Raw genomic sequence first — 22,409 nt, 5'->3', positions numbered from 1 at the left:
AACTTTGCAATCACTCAATCGCTCAGACAGCAGTGGAGAGTAGCAAATGGTTGGGGGAATGTATCAATTCTGCCCTTACATATGGTAAAATGCCCTTTGTTTGGCCTCGCAGTATTGATGGAAAGCCTATAAATGTAACCATGGAAACAAGAAAAGTTATTACAGGTCATGTCTGTTTTCTTTGGTCATGGAATTTCTTATCAAACTACTACTTTATCTAATGTGCAAAATGCCTCTCCGTGCAGGTCTTACATGTTTCTAAAGGTTTGTGAATTGGGTAGTTGTGAATGAATAGGTAGTTGTTGGTTATCTTGCCTAAGGCCAATAAGCAGGTTAATAATCAAACCTGTGACATTTTGCTTACATTATGAAAAATAAATGTGAATGAAGACATGACTACATCCACACACACATACACATATCATGTCACCATTGTCCTCATAATCTGAATCCTTAAATAAACCCAGCGCCCAAGGCTCTGAGGCTTATTAATATTGCAGCTCCGTCAGTATTCATTATGAATGAGAACAAGTGTGAAGACTCAGAAAGGGCTGCAAAACTGTAATGGCTTTAACAATGCAGGTCACAGAGATAATCAGCATGCCACGCCAACCTCAGCTTAACTGGCAGGTTCACACTTGGCACTGCTTAGAAAAACCTTGACAGGTTTCTCTTGTGTGAGTAAAATACCTGTTAGCATAGCAGATAGAATAAGGGATAATGTCATCACATTTAAGACCTCTGCAGTCATGTGAAAGAGGTTGAAAAAGGTTATTGAAAGAACAGTGACATGTGAGACGTTATGTAGATAAAGATAAAGCAATGTCGCGTATATTTATTTCTGCTTCGGTGATGAATGAGAAACATTTGTTTCTTGCTCAATATGATTAAATGTCAAAGTGTCTGTTTCACCATTTAACTCTGCCTCTGTCACAATGGCGTTCACATTTGCTGAGCAGAACATGTGGACCTCTAATAACTGGAATGTATCTTTATAAATTATTGACATTTTCTTTCCATTAAAATGCCCTGTGACATCTGTGACGCCTGACCTGGCACTGGAAACCGGTGGCAGTGGAGTGCCACAAGGTGCTGAACCGGGTCCTCCTGCACTTGCCTCACAACTTTGAGTGCTTCCTGATTTAGATCAACAAGGAGAGGGTGGGAGAGAAAAAGGAAAGAGAAATCAGCCACAGTCAAAGAGTACATCTTAATCCTTTTCTGACACAAAAACTGCTGTACCTTGTTACTGTGAAAGAAGTAATATCATTAGGAATAGTTCAAGATGTAAGGTTTGTTTTGTGTTGCACACTATTCTGCAATTGGAGAAATAAAGTTTAAATCAAAGTGTCATGTCACTGTTTCCACTGTTTCTCCTTCATTGTCACCCTCACTTTCACTTTCTTTATTTGCTATGTCTGAGCTTCAACTTGCCGTACATTTGAATATTCAGAGATGTGCACAATCTCATCCAGTCATTTGCCTTTACTCTAACCTTCTTCAAACAGACAGACACATACTTCCTCTGTTTCTTTTCTCTGTCACAATCTCTGACTCTAGTACACACACACACACACACACACACACACTCACCTCCATCCTCTGGTGGAAAAATGACTGTATCTATGCTGCCAGCTGCGCTCTCAGCGGTGGCTGTGACCCCAGACAGAGAGCTGCTCTCTGCTGCGCCACGGGGGATACAACGACGAAGCTTCTCCAAACATTTATTATCTCATCTGTCCTCTTCACTGCAACTGTCATCACCGTTATAAACTTCCATGGATTGGAACGCTGTACTGTTGACAGACAGTTTCTTGCTTTAGCCCTTTGGTTTCAAATACTTAAGTACTTTAAGTTGGTATGTTTTCTTTTTTTTGTGCAAACATATAACCACATGGAAAATTACGTAAATCTGCTATAATTGATATTTTTATTATAACAATGTATTAAATGCCGTGGTGAAAACAATGTAATTATATGAAAGGGGTTTCTCGTTATGATGAACCTACAGATAAGCTCCACTGCTCTCCTATTTCCAATGAAATTCAGGACGTTCACTAAATGTGTTCTACAGGCTGAAATTGTAGGGCATATCTTTGCTTATGACCGGTTCAAAAGGGAGTCTGTAAATATATTGCAATATGCTTAACTCTGCCAACATATATTGTTATTCTGTGAAGCCGAGCTGCTAAAGAGCGAGTGTCAGTTATAAGGTGTAGTAGATACAAAGAAAAACTAGAAAAGACAGTTCTGTAATAGGCAGAGCACATTTCCTCAGCTGTGAAGATGAAAACTGTATAAAATCACACTATAAAACTGAAGTCCAGCCATAACCACAACCTCCATCCATCCATCCATTTTCAATACCGCTTATCCTCATTAGGGTCGCGGGGGCGCTGGAGCCTATCCCAGCTGACATAGGGCGAAGGCAGGGGACACCCTGGACAGGCCGCCAGTCCATCGAGGGCAATAACCACAACCTGTTTCCAGCTAAAACATGTTGATGCTAAGGGATGACAAAGATGGACACAAGCTCATTATCACTCCCAATGCATCAAATACTGCAGCTTGTTCAGTGCTCCTCGGCGTCTGAAACAGACCAACGGATGCATGTGCATATGATGGATGTGCACGTGATGCCACCGGACTAAGCATGTAACGATCATATATTGACACCCCGAGGGGTACGTATGGCATCACGAGTGTGCGTTGTAGGTCCGTAGGTCTAAAACGAAGCGGAGCAGATCGATAGACACACACACAAAACACATCACTTAGTTTGGATTCTTAGCTTGCCTGCTTTTTGTGGTTGAAGAGAAAGAGAGAGAGAGAGAGAGACTGACATATGGAGACAGAGAGAGAGGAATGCAAGCAGCTTTTTCACCCTAGCTGATTTTGACAGAATAGTTAAAAAGTATTTAGCACTCTACTAGGGACTATTGTTTATCTCTTGTTTTGTAACCATGGACAATGCTGTTTGTTTTATGTTGGGGCGTGTGCATTGGGCGTGGGAGTGTGTGTGGAAGTGTGCGTGTAGGTGCAGCGCTGTCCGTAGTCCTGAAACGGAAAAGAGGAAATTGATAGACAGACCAATGAACACACCACTTAGTTTGAATTCTTAGCCTACTTGCTTTTTGTGGTTGAAACGAGAGAGAGAGATATGATTATGTTGTCTTTTTGATTTTTGAAACGGTGGCCTTTTGCTGTTGTTATTATAAGGACTTTCTGAGGCTATGCATGGCTGAAACAATTCATTTCATTTTATGAATAGTCCGCTCACTCACTTTATCATGGCACCTGGCCTATGTTTCAAACTAAAAGTGTTCTGTAACATAGCTCCATACTCATACATGAGTAATGGGCCTGCGTCCGTTTTTAATGCATATGCCCTCCACCCTCTCATACATGCCTTTAACTACACCCTGTTCTGATGGTTCTATGGACCACAGCATCAAAATTCAGCTGACGAATACGATACAAAGTTGTTTCAAGTCCATAATAGTACCAATATTTGTTTTCCCTGTTGGAATATGATTACATTTGTCGAAGAAATAATGCAATGCTTGCTTCAAAGATAGTGATGTATCTCAGAGAAGATTCAAAATGGATGCTGCTCTGTTTAGATTTCACTTTTCAAGCATAAAAAGCTAAAAAGTTAAAGAAATGTCCTCACTGTCGTGTACACGCAAGGAACCTGGTGCATCAATAAACAGCAGTGCTGGTCTAGCAGATCTCTCGCTATGCAACAGGTGTCTTTTACTACAGATTTGCCCACTGAATAATTCACAAGGCTCTTCCACCTTTAAAAGATGCCCTATCTTATTCATTATTGAGGCTCCTTTTCACTGTGGAGGCACCTTCAATTATTCAACAACAATATAGAGCCGAGCAAGGGGTTAATAGGGATTTTGCTGGCAGGGGAAGTAAAATGGACGGTGGAGGGTGGTGATGTAAGGTAAGGGGGGTGAAAAGATTTATGATACAGGTCTAGGGGCAAGGTGAAAGATTGTGGCACATGGAAATATAGTTGTGAGATTGAGGGTAAGATTGAGGTGGAAAATGGTTAGCGATAATGGGGAAGCATCAGTAGCACCACAGTCAACATGAAACATGTGTGGAGACATGTATGTGTTTGTACTGAAAGAAAAAAAAACCTCTTATTTGGTTCTGTGTCCTGAAGTTTATTGTTGCGGGACATTTTGCATGCTCACTTGTACTAAGAGGATCCTCGAGGTACCAGGCCCACCCGAATGTTGTTTTAATTTCAGTTAGTTTTGTCCCTTTGTATTCTTCTTGTGAGTGTTTCCTTGCTTTAACATGAGGGCGTGAGACTGTGGGTAGCTTCAGAAAAATTGTATGTACGTTAATCCTTCCTCTACTTTTGTTTTAGATATATATCCTTTGGTTTTTCTATTTATTCTATTCTATTTTATATATAAGTCCACATACGATAACCAGCAACAAGCAATGCAATTTTCAGATAACAATCATGCCCAAAACAAACATGTGCCAAAACAAAAAAACTTGTTCTTAACTTACAGTTCATTTAAATTTTTTTATTTTGAACACACTGCAAAGTGTGCAAACAAATTTGAGAACAAATGTCTGTTTCTCTCGAGGTTATACCCCCTTTAGGTTTAAAATAGCTTGGCTTCCGATACCAAATCTTCTGGTTTCAAAAAATGCCTTTCTCTCGTGCCCCTCAGCTCTGCTTTACTCCGGTTATCTCCCTCTCCATGGCACTCCTCACCTACTCCTTTCCTGCACAGCAGGAAGTGAGAAAGGTGCTCTTGCCAAAGGCTCAGGCACTATATTTACCTGACAACGACGACTGATGGAGGTTATTCAGGCCATGTGAACGAGACATAAAACGTGGATTGTAAGGCTTTAAATCAGTGTCTTCTTAAATTCCAGGACATTTTGACAAAAATGTTTAATTTGGTAATTTATAGATTTTTGAAGATTATACAGTTCATTTGGATTCATATTCTAAATTGGCACATCAGTGAAAAATATTTGGTATTATCACAAATATATATATATATATATATATATATATATATATATATATATATATATTTATATATATATAATGTGTTACAGCATCCTTTCTGCAGGATTCAAGAGGTTGGAAACAGCCATCACATCCAGTTCCTCTGACCATTAATTCATTAAATTAATCTGTACAGTCTTTCCTGTAATTGATCAAAAGCTATCATTTTGCAATGTTATCGTTATCATCACTAATTGATTTGATGATCCATGTGTCCCATTAACAATGTAATAGATGGGAGATTAAGAATTTAACTGTCCATTGCCATTAATGTGATCAAGATGTAATAAATGAATGAGCTACATTTCATTTAGTTTAATCAAACTCAATTTTATGCAGTCCAGTTTCAGCCCATATATCCCGTCAGCACACAGATATTAGATGCTTAAAGTAGAATGATGTGTAAAGGTTTTAAAAATATTATAATATAGACTTCAGTTTTTTACGCTATGGCTTCTCCATACAAATATGAATTCATCTGAGTGGTTTTCAAATAAATTGTAAAACACAGAGGTTGAGCAACATTATCCCTTTACTCAGACATACTTATTCAAGTATGAAGAGAGCTTTATTTTGGAAAAAAGAGCTAACACTATAATCACATATTGCCTTTTTACTTACAAAGTAATTTAGAATAAAAGCACCAATTTAAGTACAGTGATAGAGAAACTTGCTGAAGGGTCATCTCTCTCCTCTCTCTCGTCTCCTCTCTCCTCTCTCCTCTCTCCTCTCTCCTCCTCTCCTCTCTCCTGCTCTCTCTCCGTTTAATGCAATTAGAAATGCTGCAGCTCCCCTATTGGCATAGATCAGGTGGGATCCTTTTCGTAGATCAAAGTTTTCCAGCCTTATCAAACATACAGAGCTCTGTAATGCAATGCAATACTGCAGCAGGAAACAGTCCTGACCATGAACATTTGACACGTTTAAAGTGGTAATCTGTATTCATGATCTGTGCACTCCGGTTTGCCTAAATGGCAGAGCCAACAGAGCGATGCCGGACATGTCATTAAGGCATTATGAGTGTAATTAAGCATGCCTAATCTCAAATGTCATCAATAACGGCCTCATTCTACAGTACATTTGAGCCTATTCACTTTTCTTTTTATTCAGGAAAATTATATAAATTTACTGAGATCAAACAGCAGCGGAAATCCTTTAGTCACGAATGTAGTTAGTGGTTTATTGAAACAAAAGCACCCTTTCTCTTGAATCTCGAGTGCTCCGCTCTTGAGCTCCCTTTGTCCGACGATGCCAGCGATGCGCATTCAAGACGCTCAGCGCATTTCTTTTCCCTGAGATAATTGAAGAGGTTGATGCCTCGTTTGACAGCTGGAGAGCAATAGACACTGTGAGTGTCTCTCTTTCTTTTGGGGCCTTCCTCCTGATTTTGGAAAGCCCGGATAAGTACCTCTCTTCACCCCAAGCTCCATTCCCAGTGAAGCTCCAAGCTCCAAGCAACCAATTTTTCATGTGGTCATGAACTGCCTGGATAAGTGTTTAACATTTGATTTGTAGGCAGCCTCGGTTTAATCAAAATGAAATCCACATACAATAACCAAAACGTATAGTAGTAGTGTGCATGTATTTTCAGCATTTCTGTGAGACATAGACATTGATATTGAAATAAGGGCAGCATCCTTGAGTGAATAGGAATCCAAATTAAATTAAAAGAAAGCAGCAGCAGAGTTGAGCATGAAGGCCTGTAGTGTGTGAACACAGCCTAAAACAATCACAACTTTGAATTGATTTCCTCCCATTTCTCCTCCCTTTGCTTCTTCTAGATGCTGAAAAGGCAGATGTAAACCTTTGATACCACCATATGTCTCTCAGTCTGAATGCATATGTCAGTAAGGAGAAAGTAGGAGAAATATAAATATGTATGTGTAGATTACAGGTGGGGGAGGGGTTGGGGTTGCTGGTAAGTACATTTTGCCCCAGGTGACAGTTTGAACAAACTCCCCATGAAGCTCTCTGCCGAGAGAGTTGCATGCTGGGCCGCGCAGAAACAATAGACTAATTAAGGCGAGGCTCTCGATTCAGGGTTCATTGCAAGTCCCTGGATCTCGGCTGGACGGTGGAATGAGCAGGAAGGGAGGGGGTTTTCTCTTCCAGATTAAATTCAGATCAAGGCAGCTGACACAATCTGGCTTTAGTTGTGGCTTAACGAATGGCTCCAATGGTTTTCTCTGCAGGTTCTATCTGCTATGGCTGCAGTATACACAAATACACACACATTTGTGTAGTACCTGTGTAACTCAATGAATGCAGCATGGAACTATCAAATTTAAATCTCACTATATAAAGAGCCAGAAACTATTACACTGTCCAACGAAAAGGTATGTATTATTGCCTTTTTCCACATTATACAATCTCTACTATACTATATTGACACAAAGTGCCTGTGTGCGTTTCAAAAATGTCACATGCAGATTGTTAAATTGAGGCAAATAAAGACCTGGATTTAATCTATTCCAACCATATCAAGAGGAAAGATGGATTTGGAAAGTAAACAAGGGCATATGGTAAGACTTTAGGGAGATTAAGCTTTTTTATGTGGCGTAGGTGTAGGAAACGAGAGAGACAGACTATAGAAAAATCAATTCAACTGGGATATGAATGCAAAAAAAGGGGGAAACTATAATACACAGTTCAAACAAATGAGGTAAAGCATGTACCGTAACTCTGCATGATATTCTACAAAGTGAGTGCAACAAGAGGAAGAGCTCAGATAACAGTTTAGCACTGGACAATGTGGTCTGGTAGGAAACAGCATACATACTTACTTACATTTATTTAGGTCTTTACAGGATGTTTTGAGGCTATATATGTATTTGTAAAATAAATAGAACTACTGTATGGTGTGCTATCGGTGACATTGCATAGTAAAAACCAGGGAAAATCTGAAACGATCGCATTACAATCTATGGAGCACTCTCGTATGTGTCGAGAGTCGGGATTTAGCGAGGGGTTAAAATGTGTATATTCTTTCCATAAATCCAAGTGATGACATTTGGGAATCATGTTTAAAAGGTTTTAATAAAGTAAAATATTTAGTTTGTTACCATTTTGGAACAAATAGCAATTAGTAATGTTCAAGCTGAGTACAATCCAGAGCAAAAAGGGGGCTGAGAAACTTCTTGCTTTCAAAAGATTGCAGGCTTGTCTTTCTTTGTGATTGTGTGTTGCTGCTGTGTGAGTTGTGTGGGTCCTTGTCATCGAAGGTATGGCCGTGTCTCCTGCTTCCATCCCTGTTTTTTTCAACAGTTACTTGTTTGGGTGATTTTCACGCAACGTTAGTAATAGAGAATAAAATAGTTTGGGGTGGATATTACCATTGCAGGGAGACTGTGCCTTCACCAGACAAGGCTCACATGTCCCAGAAATGGGTGGACCGAAGGACAAGTTACCATTATTTTTTATTTTAACAATCTATAAAACAGATTTGGTCTCCATTTGGCAAAGTGGAAGCAAACCCCATCATGGCTGAGGTTAGCCAACTTTAAATTAAAGAAAGTTGTGTTTCAACTTAACCCACAAAACAAGAAACAAAAATGCTGCCAACAGTTCCTCAGTTCATATCTTCAAAATTCAATCTATGAGGGTATTTTCTTATGCAACACAAAGTAGATTTCAACTGTTTTTTAGGAAAGTGTGTATTTTCCAGCAAGGATCAGATAGCCTAATGTAAATTCAAAGGTAACTGCCAGGTGAAGAAAGAGTGTTAAAACAGGGCTTCTATTAAAAAATATCACTTTCTTTTGAAGATGGTGAGATGTAAGCTAAAATAAAAGCTTATCTGATTCAATGGGGTTGATTAAAGCTGCCAAACCTTTTGTGCACAGCTACACTGGTCTTATTAGCTTAAATCACTAAGAGCTGAAGAAAGATTATCTTCACCTGCCCAAATAGAAATCTGTTTGATTAGCTCCTCTTTACTCAAATGAAAGAATGGGTACATGTGTGAAATCTTCTCTACAAAATGCAATTCATCCTCCAAAAAGAAAAGAAAATGGGCTTTCCCAAACAGAAGGTTAGGCTTACATGCATAATATGTTGGTATACTTTGTAGAATAGAAAGGTACATATGTATGCAATTTAGAGCCAACAACACAATTAAACTGGCATTAAATCCACTCAAGGTCTTTTTTTAAAGAATATTATCCTTCTTCTTAAATAGCAACAACACTTCAACTAATCAAATGATCTCTTGAAATCAACACGTTCTAAATCAGTGAGCCACAGAAGAGCTTAATGTGGCTGGGAAGATACTATGATTAACAGTGTTTTATATTTGTATTTCAATTTGAAACAATATTATTTTTATGTACCACCCCCAATAACAAACACCAACATATTCCATCCATCCTCTAAACTCCATCCATCACTCTTGTTTACCGACAGTTTATTTTGGGGTTTTAGAATTGTTTGTTCCAACTTGGCTGTTTGAAGACTGGGAAACAAACACATGCTGTCATCTGTCTGCCTCTCTGCCTGTCTGCCTTTCTGTCTGCCTGTCTGTCTGCCTGCCTGCCTGCCTGCCTGCCTGCCTGCCTGCCTGTCTGTCTGCCTGTCTGCCTGTCTGTATGTCTGTATGTCTGTCTGCCCGTCTGCCAGCACGGACTGTGAGGTTCCTCACAAGTGACAGGTTGTATTCAGCAATCTGCCTTGTCTGCTGATTTGAATTGGGATTTGGTTGTGCAAGCACTGCAAGTTTGTAGTGCGCATTTATGTACGACGCAATTTGTGTGCATGTTTATTTGGAGTGTGTGTCTGCACATGTCAAGCAGATTGAGTTTAACATTTTCAGATGCAAGGCGCTAGCTTGTAACAGAACTGAGATGTGCTTTTGGAGCCAGAAACAAAACAACTAAACCAAAAGAAAAAACTTGTGTGGCAGAGAAGTAAACAATGGCATCACCCCCAACATTTCAATATCGAATATGTCTTCCCCTGAAATGAGACATTCAAAGTTACATTCTAACGCCACAATCAAAGCTTTGAAAGTAAATACATTACATTTGACACAGTCTTGTCTGCTGGCCAAGCCAGTTGAACAGGCAGGAAACGGACTGCTGAACCCAGCTGCTATTTGGTAAAGAGCAGGAGGGAGCCGACTGGAGCCGGAAGAATGTGGACGGGGGGGGGATTTTATTATTGTCATATTATATTACGTTATAAAAAGTTAGGAAAATGTCATAGTAGAAGTATAGTATGCCATAAAATTAATCATAGTATAATTTGTATGAAAAATGTCCATGAAAAAGTGTCATTCATATTATAGTATTTCATAAAAGTCATAAAAGATCCTCGTCATATAGTATGTTTTAAAATATCCTAAATATATTATAATAAATTACATTATAACAATATTTATATATGCAAAAATAAATGATGTAAATATCATAGTGTATTATGTCATTAAAGTAGTAAGAAATATCATAGTGTGCCATAAAATGTAAATCAAAATGAAATAGTGTAGTCATTAAAGTCATTAAAATGCCACATTATAGAATGCCATACAGGTAATTAAAAATGGCATAGTACAGTATGCTATAAATAAGTAAAAAAAAGATGTTAGTGTAGAGTCTGTAATAAAATGTCATATAAATATCATCATGAAAGTCATAGACTATCTAATAGTAAAGAATTTCATAATAACGAGTGCCGAAAAGGCTAGAAAAGCTGGTGCGCGGTTAAAATAGAAGCGCTACGTTACCATTTTTATAATTCTCAATTATCTAGGTCCAGGTCCGGATACAACCGCGTCTGGAGCGGACTGCAGTACACCTATTAGGTGACCCGTGTAATATAGTATAACTTATAGTATATTGTTACATATTTTAGCATACTTTTTTTACATTTTTATGATAATTTATGGTCATGGGGTTTACTTTTCTGGTTGACTTTTTTATGACTAATAATGTCATTTATTTGAGAATTTGTATGGACTTTTTGTTATGTCATTTTTATGGCACAGTGCTGCTCCTTTAGTGTTTTCTGGAGGACAGAGAAACCAAAAAACAGACACACAACAATTAAAACATTTTTTTAAATCATATAATTTGATTGTTGCTGTTTACAGCTGTGAACAAATGATAGTGTTATTCCAGTCCACCTTTCCTCACCTTGATGTCCTCATCTCCATCCAGTCTGCTAATGGTATTGTTAATTCATGTCTAATTTGAATACAATTAAGTTTGTATGAAAGTGTGTATTTTTAGGAAACGCTTAATAATTAATTAATAATTCATATTATTGGAGAGGACTGGATGTGACTTTGTTTTTGAAAGTTTTTTAGACTTCAGCATTGGCACACACTCAGACCTCGCCAATAGATGGAATTTGCACAGCTGGCACCATTGGAAAACTCCACCTATCATGTTATAGGTTGTTATTGACCATCATTCATCATTATGGTTGTGTTTGGTTCTACCTCAGGTCGGGATATATGGAAAACTAAAGCCCATTTGTGTCATGGCCGAACAAAGACTAGAACCCAAATGCACGACTCAAAGCAAAGTAACAACAAAATCTCAGTTTTAATTAACTGGAAACATACAAACAGAAAATCTACATGAACAAAGTAACAGAAAATCGTGACTGATGAATTCCATGAAAATGGCTGGTTCTCTGGCACAAAAGACCAGACGAACTGGCACAGGACAAAGGGAGACGCAGGACAATATATACACAGGGTGAGGGCACAGTGGAAACAATCAGGAGGAGGCAGCCAATCAGACCAGAGGAGAAACACACAGGGGAAGGAACAAGTTGCCTGAAACAAGAGGAGAGTTGACTTTCACAATACACAGGAAATCACAAGACAACATGGACACAAGACACAAAACTGATTATTTTCCTGGACATGACAATTTGAGGATGTATGCCTGTACTAATAACTAATGTAGACTATAATCTTTGAGATTGTTGAACAATGAACCTGAACCCCAAGTTGCTCCCCTGGCTCTTTATAGGTAAGGGTTAGGATAAGTTTGTCTGCAGAGGTCAATTTCTTCTTTTTTTTTAACACTTTTTTGGTCCTTTTCATCACAGATAGAACACATATATACAGAAATGAAAAACAAGTCAAAATAAAAAAAAGTAATTAAAAAAGCGGGGTCTGGTTTGCTCTGTCCTCTCAAAAACTTGATAAATCCTGATAAACATTCAAGCATTCTTATCTTGTGTTATCGTTGACAAGTAGAGAGGTGCAGAGGTGCAGAGGTCAAATGTCATGTATGTACCTGTATATATGTGATGTAATAAAGGTCCATCCTATCCTACAGTGACGATTATATTTCCTTCTCCTTGCATTGCTGTTACACGTTGTCTATCTTTATCTAGATGCAGGAGAGCCACCACTAAATGATTCACATTTTTAGACCACCTCCTGTTGCTATTACTTTACCACACTATTACTCTATGTTGTTGGCCTATAGCCATCTTTAATCTGTTGTGTTTTTTTTCAGGAATTCTGATTCATTAAAGAACATATTTCTATATTTTGAAATGACATCACACTTCTGCATGTTTGTGTATTCCTTTATCCTTTCTTGTTTTCTTGTTTTCTTTATTCCTCCAGACAAAACAATTGAAAGGCTGTTTACGTCACATATTCTTTGTATTATAAGTAAGACGATATGCAAATTGTTCAAACCAAGAAGTGCTGCATTGGTGCTGTCATCTGAAACTAAAGGAAAAGCAGACAGCAAATGAAATTGCTGCTGAGGGAATAGAGGGAGGGGGGAAAACACTGCAACATTTTATATTGTAAGTGGCTCCATCATCTATAGCCAAATAACTCAATCAGCAATCTGTCCAGACATTTAGAAAATGGGGTTCTCCTTCATTGCTGACTTCAGGCATTCACTCCCACTGTGATGGAATGACATCAACCAATCCTCTACTTTTATTTACTTTTGGCAATCCATCGCAAAATGTAATATTACAGCACATATTTCCACATCTGCTCTCACTAGTTTTTATCAGAGGTCAAAATGTTTCAAAAGCTGCCATGTGATTGCTGTCATTATAAGTTTGTCACGGAAGAATGATAAAAAAAAAATGTTGGAATCTGCTGTGTTGAGTTTTCAGTCTCTGCTATTAGGTGCCTATGGACTGTAAATGGGGTGCAGTGCACTGTGGAAGCTGCTGCCCTACAGATAGATTACACTTGTCACTGCTGATCTACGTGAAATGGCTGGCCATTACCGGAATGAGCTCAGGCCGCATACAAATGCACATTATATAAGCAGAGCACAGGTGGACAATCGGAATGAAATAGATATTTGATTGAGACAAGTATTGTGTATTGTAGTCGACATAGTGAAAGACAGATGGCTACATGCTCTGTAGTATAGTGTGCGTGAATACACACATAAAGACTCACCAATGGTCATCTACTCACATACACTGTATACACATGGAGCCCCAAAGCAGATACAACCATCAGTGGGATTAATATACTGTATGTGTGCTGTGGTGCATTGGGCCAAAGTACCCAGTGTAAACATGTCACTCACAGTGAAGCCAAACAGGCTCATGGATCAACCCAAGAGTCGGGGAAAAGATTTAAGTCTGTGGTTGTGTGTGTGTGTGTGTGTGTGTGTGTGTGTGTGTGTGCATGGTGCAGCTGACTAGCACTAAAACACTTAGGTGTAAGCTTGGAGGTACAGGTATAGTGGATGTTTCCTTCCTGGGATATGTCAGATTACATGAACTACTGTATTGTAGTCTGAAATAGCTCATTCCTTTGTGCCACAGATGTCCATTTGTATTTAAAAAAAAACTTTTAACATTCATTTTATTTAATTTGACATTAATGATATACACTGTTCCAGTAAGTGACCTGTTCTTGTACAATCAACAAGGGCACTATAGAAGTATTTTAGTCATCCCACATGCAGCCAAAACAGATCCCAAAATTCAACAATTGCTAGAGAAGAGTCCCCTACCATTTGAATAGAGTTCTTTGGCCTTTTTCTTTCTTTTTTTTAAAGCAAAGTATGTAAAAGGCAGGTGAAGGGGCCAAGTATTGGTGGTTTTGGTCTTTTCATAGAAATGTATGACAATAACAAAGATATAGAATATCATCAGCCTGATCCTTTAACACTACAATACAATTTTGCACTGAGCTCTTAAATGGTATTACAATAAAGATGTCTCAAACCCTTTTACTGTTCATATATATTCTGAAAGCTTTTTTAAAGATCTAGTTGCAATATTAGACTGCCTTTGTTCAATGGAAGGTTGCTTGCTTGACACATCTTATCATATCTATATTCTGAAAGAAATCGTATCTCGAGTTTGATGATGGGACTTCAAAGAGAGACCTTTGAGCCTTTTCCATAACTTTAGCTGAACAACAATTTTTCAGAAATTCCAATAAGTGGGAAGTTTTATTGATTCACTATCGATGAACCTTACTAACGTGACTAATGTTCATCTGTTATACAATGGACAGAGGCCAATGCTGGCAAATATGATGACAGTGGATTGTGGAAGGAGAAGCAGACACAGAGGATGTGGGCAGCACCAGGAGGAGGAGGGGTCTGTATGGGAAGTTAGAGAGGTCAGTGTCAATCACACAGGCCTTGGCAGTGGCTGAGTGGGAGGTGGTGACGGACCAGAGCAGGTTCCCGTTATCAAGAAAAAGGGCACAGAGGGGACACGCTGAGACGGGCGCACGATGAGTGAACCGCGGCTAGACTGAAACAGATAAATAAATTGGGTGAATTTTTAAGTAGAATAAAGAGAGACCGAAAGAGAGAGAGGAGCTTCACTGTTCGGGGTCCAACATCAAACAGGACCCGAGCTGTGGAGACCCATTAAGTGTGAGCTAGAGAAGGAGCGAGATTGAAAGAGAGACATGTGGACATGAGAGAGATTGTGGGTTTAGTGCAGAGAGCAAGAGAGATGGAGGCTATCACAACCGTTTTAGGGGATACACTGAGACAAGACAGGGAGAAAGATAATAGAATAGAACAGGTGGGGTCTTTGTTGTCCCGTTCTTCACAGCTGCTTTGAAAGCTTGATTACTCAATCTCTGCAACCAAATGGAAGGAGTTATCTCGGCTTTCTGGAAAGCAAAGTACACACAGGTCTGCCATGTGTCTTAAAGTAATATAGAAAGCCTGGATCAAGGCACAATAAAACTGAGATAGAAGATACATTTTACAGCTAATACACGGATCTAATCTAAATCTCGTGGAGAAAAAAAAATCAATAAAATGTAGCTCAGTCTCAGCCGACTTTTATTGGAAACAAGGAGCAAATAATATCATTTCATCCCATCTGAGCGTCTCGGGCTTTAAGCCACAGTGTGAATCGGCAGTGAGGTGTTCCACCTGCAGTCTTCTCTAGCAGCCATTTTGAAACAACAGGAGGAAAGGTGGAGGATGTACTGAAGGAGACAGAAAGCTGAGGTGGTGAGGATATGAGACACAGACCCACACAATCATACTCAATGAAATGTTAGAAAAACATTTAGTTTGATCTGTTTGGCAGCTATTTAAGGAAAGATAAGTAAACAAACAACGAATTGGGAAAAGGTTTTCAATGCCCACTTTTGGTATTCAGTTTTCAACACTCAGACACATTTCAGTCAGAAACTGAAAGTTCAATACCCCTGCCTATTCCCATTTGGCGTCTAATATCTGTATCTGTGTATCTGTATATGTGGAATATATTTGGAAAAGGATAACAATCCACCTCTGTAGAAGCAGTGTTTTCCTCTATTTCTAGCAGTTTGAAGTGTCAATGTTCAAATCAAGAGAGCCAGCCCAGACAAAATGAAAGCATCTGTACTAGCTTCAACATATGGGGAGGTGTCATGTGTGGACTGACGACTGACTCAGAAATACTTGAGAAAACAAGAACTGCTTTGAGAGAGAGAGTGAAGCACGAGTTAATCATACACTGGAACAGTTTTACGAAAAGAGATCTCATTAAGTCTCATGAAGAATTTTCTTTGAATTGGCTCCTAGAGAAACAAAAAAACATGGAAGCAAAGCATTTGCTTGTCAAAAAACTTAAACATGCGAAGACGTGACAAGTTTTTGGCATTGGGCAGCCACTTACTCGCCTCCTGTAAAATGTGTGAACTCCTCTAAATCACAGAGAAAAAGTATGAGAAAGACTAAATCACAACCTATGCACGCACACAACCTGCCAGTGAAGCCAAAACAGTGTCATGCAGCGCAATACGCGTGTCCAGAAACATTACAAGTGACGCATCTTAATGTGTTTCATCTAACCTCGGAAACAAAGATATGCTATCACTTAAACTTTCCTGGCGTCATTTGGGAGAAAACTGCCGATAGTCTTCCAACGGCTGCCTCCTGAGACTCATCTGTAAACACACCCAGTTACGATTGCATCACACATGTACCTCCCAATACATGTGGACAGTTAAGCAACAAAAGCCTTCCCATTGAAATCCATACATATTAGAAGCCACCCACACTCAACCCATACTCTCTCTTTCCCTTTCTCTCCCTCTTCTCGTCCCTCCCTGTCTCTCTCTTTTTCTCATGCTTCACCCAGGATGTCCGGATGAGCCTCTCTAACTCCTCAATACAGAAATGCCCCCCTCTCCCTTCACTTCTTTTCATGTCTCTGTTGGCCTGCTGCAGTGAGGTGGGAGCTGACAGCCAATAAAAGAGGGCAGCCTGTTTCTGCTTCCTCAAAACATAAAGAAAAAAGGGCTGATCCTTTCTCTGTTGAGTGGTTTGTTTTTCCTCCTTTCTATGTACTTTGTTCCAGATTTTGGCCTCTTTTAATGTGGTCTTAATCAGAGAGAGGGAATGATTTAACATAATTCATTACCCCAAGCTGGCAGGCCAAAGCATTTTCTGCACACACAGCAGCGGGACGTTGAAGTCTATAAAATTCTATAAAAGCCTAAACAGAGATATAGTGTTGGTGGGTTAGGGTGGGGGTTTAATGACTATAGTCAAGTCATCGTGTTCATTCAATTACAAAGATTAATTTCCTCCTGCACGTAGCTGACGGCTTTGGTTTGCCGCATTGATTGGATCAAACGCAGACCACAGATAGCCGCGGTCAGCGATGGGAATAAAATCTGCACTGCTAAATACATTCAAATGTATACATTTTCTTGTTTAAATAGTTTTTTGGTATCTGCAAATACAAAACCCACGAAAATGATGTATCACAACATCAATCTGTGCATCTGTTCTTGGAATCGAAATGCTATGACATGAACTACGGGATAAGTACAAATCTGCATGTTGTTGTACTCAAGGCCCTCTCCACCGAAACCTGAACTCTTAAAAGTTCTGTTAATATTTCAACCACCAGCACATCATTTTATTGTTAAATATTTTAATTCACTTCACTCAAATTCACAAAGGTCAAGCTCATGGTGGCTCGAGAGCAAAAGTCATTATGTTACATTTGGGCACCAGGGATATCTGTACGAAATGCTGTTGATTCAATCTAGTATAGTTTTTTAGCCAAGATTTAAAATGCACAGGGATTACATTTTATCCATTTTTATTGAGTGTTTTACTATTGTGTACTAAATGAAAAGTATAAATAAAGTAATAGCATCCTGGTACTGCAACATCTTAACATGTCTGAATACCTCAAAGGGAAAAGTTCCAAATAAGCCATTTTAAATTCATTACACTCTGCTGATCACAGGTTTCACATTTGCATTTCAGACAGGGCTTATGAGTTTGACCCGTCAGCCCTCCATCACTGCACCACGGCTCGAACAACTGGCCAGATAAGCAATGCAAAAAATTTAGTTTTATAAACTTAGTTCGGGAACAATGACCACACCCTGAACATATCTCATTTCCTCTGCACAAAATATATAAGCACAACTGACCCAGTGACTTCCTCTTCCACTTCAACATTCCCCCCCCCCCCCCCCCCCCCCCCCCCCCCCATAACCCCTTTCTCTTCCTATACATCTTCCTCCCTCTTTCTCCCCATCTCTCTCTCACATGATTACAGGAACCATGGGGGACTCCGCAGCGTCGGAGCTTCTGAAAAGAAAGTCCCCACCGGACGCCAGCGGTCCATCGCGGCTCCTCCATCTACCATTCCATGTTTTACCCTCCTCGTTCCTTTACCCTACGTCCCTCCATCAGTTGCTCTCCCTAAGGTGTCTTCCTTCTTTACTCCCGTTAAAGGGTTTTTTGGGGGGAGTTATTCCTGTACCAATGTGAGGGTCTGGGACAGAGCATGTCGTATGTGTACAATGTGTTCAACCACCCATCCATCCTGACTTCAACGTGCAATAAACCATTTGAAACCCTTATCACTAATTAATGAAATACACAAGAGCAGCAAAAAGCTGTCTCAGGAAAACCTCCATCACGTCAGAGTTTCCCCTGCCTGCCGTCCTGGGCCTCTCACAGCTCAAACGTAGGGGTTGTGGAGACAGCAGGGCTGCTGGGTCAGCAACCGGCACTCACTGGTAAACAAATGCAGGAGGAGGAGAGCGGACAGAGTGCTGATGGTGAGAGGAGAGGAGAAGAGAGGTAAGCAAATATACATTTTGAGAATTCAAGAGTGAGTGCAAAGGACAAGGGCGAGGGCAAGAGAGGTGGGAAACACAGTGAGAGAGAGGAGTGAGAGAGAGAGGAGAGAGACGTGAACTCAAGGAGAGGTGGAAGGAGGAAGTTAGGATCGCAGAAGCAAATTTGAGTTGAGCAACTAATGAGTCAGCGCTTGTTTGAGAGCTTTGCAGAATACAGAATTGAGAGTTTGAAACCATGGGGCGTGTCAGAGGATGTGTATTATAAGGGTGTATTCAGACAGAATGCAAAGCTAATTTTAAGAAGGTGCAACGGCATTTCATTTGGAAATATGCAAGTCGGCACAGGTTCACCCTGTTGGGCCATGCACAGTTCAAAGGTTACTACTGCAATTTAGCTAGTTAGCTTGCTGTAGCTGATGCTCTGGTTAAATATAGTAACCTAGTTACTGCTGTCTGTGTTCAACTCTGATGATACACATTACATCTCTTCAGTGACGTGCGGTGAGGTTCGTGGCTGGTGAAGAACTGACTGGCACTAAGATTTACATATATTTGAACTCAATAGAGGAGCTTAAATCACCATTCAAGGCATTCATGGCAGCTTGCACATTGATTACTGGTTGTTTTTCATATTTCATATCAGCCTTCTTTACAAAAACACAGTTAAGATACATATTTGATTCCACCAAGTTATAGCAGCTCAGAGAAAGAGCGCATTTTCTCTGCATCCACTGTGTGTTTTTAATTTCCCATGGCATTTCCACAATTCATACTCGTTCAATACAAATAGAATAGGCTATATAGCCTCCTGCAGTGTATGCGTGGTCTTACCTTTATTTGTAAATTAAGTCCATTCGTGTGCCTCCCCTCTGTGCTTTTTCACTGTGGTTTTATGTCAATCAGCAAGACTAAATATGTTCTACACATTCGTGAAATAAATTACCTATTCTATTAAAAGAAATGACATACAATAAAAGTGTCAACAAATATTGCAGTGGTGACAAACAATGGGAAAGCAAAAGGCTCAACTCAGTCTGTGAGGGATTGCACAATCTGAGATGAGGTACAGCTGTGTCCTCTCTGTTTGAGCATGCGCACATTCAGCAATTTTGATTATAGAAATGCTTGAAATTATTGGAACCATACATCAATTACATTTATAGCACAGATCAGTAGAGAAATATTAATATATATTTGCCTCACCTGCCTCCCCTGACCGTGTGTCCCTGCATCTCTAACCCATAATAAATGCCCAACGATATCAATGTGTTGGTAGTGAGAACAACAGCCTGTTTCCGATGGCCTGCCCTCTATAGGCACCTCTACGCCATAAAGAGGCTCAGGGATAGGACGATGTGTTGTTCACCTGACACTCAACATCAAAAGATCATCATGTCATGGGTTGTTGTTCTCGCACTAGTAGTGGCAAACATGCTCAAACAACTGTGCTGTGTCAGTGAATTCATAGAGCTTCACTGCTTACTGGCTCTTTTCTTTTGTTTCACCACAACCTAAAGATAAAGAATCTACCCTGAATCTGAAATGAATTCATCAAGACAGGTGCTGGTAGCGATTAGCTCACCTTGGAAAACTGATACACAAAGATACGCATGCATCGGGGTGATATGCTCGGCCAGATGAATCACAGTAGAAAACCGTTAAGTCTCATTCCATCACCCTAAGGTGAAATGTTAAGCAAGGTGAAAATCCCTGGAATCACCAGTCTGGAGATTGTAGACATTTTCCAGTTTATCTGAAAGATGAACCTTCACAGACCGGGTCAATTCATGTTGTACTATTAAAGACCCACACTGCTGTGGAACAATCAATACAATGAACAAGGCTCCTACTGTGAGGGCTTTTTTTTCTACAGTGAAGAAGAGTGTGTGTGTTCTTCAATGTCTGTGAGGTCTGTGAAGCCAGACCACCTACAGTTGTCCTGCCCTAGACAACTTTAATCTTTTACTACTGCAGACACATAAATATAAAGCATCTATCTGCAGTCTAAAATGGAGAGTGCAGGATGGAAGATTTAAGGTGTTTTACCCTCCCTGCTGAGACTCAGAGTCAAATGTCGGATTCCTTGATCTCCCCCAACTGGTTTATAGGCCTATTTTTATTGCGTCCACAATTTTTTTCCTGCATAGGTTATCTGGTCAAATTTGTTCATGCATAAAACCACTCTGTCTCCTTTATGCTTTACTATTTGGCCGCATTGCAAAGACAGTAAAATGCTTCTTGAAAGAAGTCGTATTTACTTTAAAGAAGATAGCCACCAGTCGATGGATTGGAAAGCAGCATCATTTCAGGCTTCAAAGAAACAAGATATTCATTAAAAAAGTTGTCGGATCACATCCCAAAGAACATTTGCAAGAAGAACCTAAAAGAAAAACCTGAAATACTACAGTTCCAATGCCGCATTACAACACTGAAACCCTACACACAGGGTTATTTCATTTTGCAGACATGATGTTAGACAACCTGAAATAAATCCACTAGAATATTGTTCAAACACAAAGAAAAGATAAACATGTCAAAGCACAAACACTTCCTCTATCCACCTTTGTGTCATTTCCACTTAACCACACACACTTATACGCACATATACTCACTCACACAATATCCATCTAACTCCCGAATCCCAGCCTGCACTTTAATTCCTCAACAAACCATTTTGAGGAATTAAAGATCGGAGAACTGAACCACTCCCACGTCGGCCTATAAAAGCTGTGGTCACATTCTAAGACGAAAGCTTCAAGACCTGAAATTGTTTTTTGTTTTTTTTGTGACTCACCAGGGACACATAGAAATACACTGACATAGATCTTATAGATCTCATTCAGCTGTCAAACTACTGTCTCCTGGCCATATTTAAGCTTGTGTAATTATAAAGCCGGATGACAAGTTGCTGACAGATGGTAGATAGATGGGCTATGCCCTTGAGTTTGGACTGCGCCCACATTGCCTGTTCATCAAAAACATAATATAACTGTAGGTGCAGAGTCACATACAGACACCAAATCCAAGGACACAGGAGCATAAGAGGTTTCCACATAAACTAGATGACTATTATACACTCCGCACTAACGAAAAAACTGCAAGTCTGAATGTATTCAAACTATTTCTTTCCCCAGGAGAAATATACGACCACAAGTGTCATAAATGTATTAGCGCGTAAGTATCTTTGACAGCAAGTAGTCTCTTCTGGGAGCAGTTGAGTTAATGCTTGTTGGGTGAGAAAATGAAGAATTTTAAGATGTTGGTGCCATCAATCCACAGCATGTTTTTCATCTGAGAGAAGAGACGGGGGCAGCCATAATGTTATGTCATCTGTCGATAAAATGCTTTCTTGCTCCCACAGCAACCATGCAATGCCATCCTGTTTTGAGCATATTGAAATGCATATCGTCATATCCATAATGCATCAACTATGTGGTGAGGAATATTTCCTTTCAGCTGTTTTGAATGAACCAAAGGATGGCAACCAATAGCATATGCACACATAGCAATGTTTGCCATTACGTGAGCAAATAGTTAATTTCCAAACACACATTGCAATCATTTAGTCAGGTTTGCCTCACATAGCCTACAGTAACTGGCCCCATATCGCTGCAGGAACAAGGTCAGAGACCTTTAATAATTCAGTCCCTGCAGTATTATTACAGCTGCTACGGCCACTCACAGCAGAGCCAAGAAGACATTTGACGTCGGCGTTCAAGTACAACAAAAGAGCACATAAAAAATTGAGAAGCGCGGTGCCAAAAAAACTTAACCATCTCATCCCCATCTGTTTTGCTTCCAGATAACTTTCATAGACAAGCCTGGAAACTCCGGCTTTCACTT

This window comes from Cyclopterus lumpus, chromosome 4 (assembly GCF_009769545.1).
Source record: "Cyclopterus lumpus isolate fCycLum1 chromosome 4, fCycLum1.pri, whole genome shotgun sequence".
NCBI lineage: Eukaryota > Metazoa > Chordata > Actinopteri > Perciformes > Cyclopteridae > Cyclopterus > Cyclopterus lumpus.
The sequence above is the reverse complement of the archived record's forward strand: the minus strand, read 5'-3'. Positions refer to the sequence as shown.